The following is a 430-nucleotide window of genomic DNA, read 5'->3' as shown; positions in this document are numbered from 1 at the left end:
CAAAGATGAGTTTCATAAACTCATAATTCACACAAAAATTTTGAGACTGAACACACAAACGAAATCAAGTGAATGAAAAACTATTTTTTTTCACACTAGGAGCGGCAAGGCAAAAAGAATTTCTAATGTGTCATTCTCTTAATTTTTCAGCTGTTCTCTCTCATTTTGTTTGAAGGCTATAATAATGTATTTATACCATGGATTAATTCTAAACCATAATTACAAAGCTATTTTGTAATTACCAATTAATCCAATTATTTGATTAAACAATGTAATTAAGTTTTTAAGAAGCCTTATTAACTTAATTGTTTAATTTAATCAATTAGACGTAATAACTTAATTAAACAATTTAATTAATTAAGTCCAACAATTTAATTAAATAATTTTAATCAATTAAGCCCAATGGCTTAATTAAACAATTTTAATCAAC

This window comes from Theobroma umbraticum, unplaced genomic scaffold, assembly GCF_002168275.2.
Source record: "Theobroma umbraticum cultivar Fairchild unplaced genomic scaffold, ASM216827v3 scaffold_50.0, whole genome shotgun sequence".
Taxonomy (NCBI): domain Eukaryota; kingdom Viridiplantae; phylum Streptophyta; class Magnoliopsida; order Malvales; family Malvaceae; genus Theobroma; species Theobroma umbraticum.
This window is presented reverse-complemented; position numbering follows the sequence as displayed.